We start from the raw sequence: 556 nt of genomic DNA, 5'->3' as shown, positions 1-556 counted from the left end.
ACTTGCAACTTCAGAACATACAGGATCGCCAGACATCGGTGACTTTCAAACTGAAAGGAGCGAGGAGCTCATCTATATTGTTGGTTAAATAATCGATAAGTTCTTTTCTACGTCAGCGAGGTCTTCAGCTTGACATGAGCAATGTGCTATCTTTTCCTCTAATAGAAAATTTGAAGAACTTGAGCTCAAAATAATTGAGGATCTCCGGGGGTTAACTGCTGTACTTGCACTGAGGCGTAGTGGCACAGTATTTGTCCCTAAATTTCCTTGTTGAACTGCCTCGTCGGAACCATAGGCCGTATTCTTTAACTTTGGCACAGATAAGTGGAACACTGTCTTCATGAATTATATCGGTTGCAATAAGAGGACCACCATTTTTTTTTCAGCTCCGCGCTAGACGAAAGGGTTATGTCCCATTCTTAGTCATGGTTTGGGGAGAAAGCACTACAATACAGTTGCATTTTGAAGAGAGCGAGTCAACGAAAGTTATAATTTCTATGAGGATATGCTTTTGCTGACAGAAGAGATCGTTAGATGTAATTTGCAATGAACGCCG

General features: G+C 41.4%; 1 protein-coding gene across 1 annotated transcript in view; it reads right to left on the bottom strand.

Moving 5' to 3' along the window:
* LOC119586826 (microtubule-associated serine/threonine-protein kinase 3-like) overlaps positions 1 to 556 on the bottom strand; it is a gene marked incomplete at its 5' end in the record, with an annotated part of 55250 nt that overhangs the window by 11417 nt on the left and 43277 nt on the right.

Source organism: Penaeus monodon, chromosome 22 (assembly GCF_015228065.2).
Source record: "Penaeus monodon isolate SGIC_2016 chromosome 22, NSTDA_Pmon_1, whole genome shotgun sequence".
NCBI lineage: Eukaryota > Metazoa > Arthropoda > Malacostraca > Decapoda > Penaeidae > Penaeus > Penaeus monodon.
Note: the sequence above shows the minus strand (reverse complement) of the source record. Positions and strands in the feature narration are given on the sequence as shown.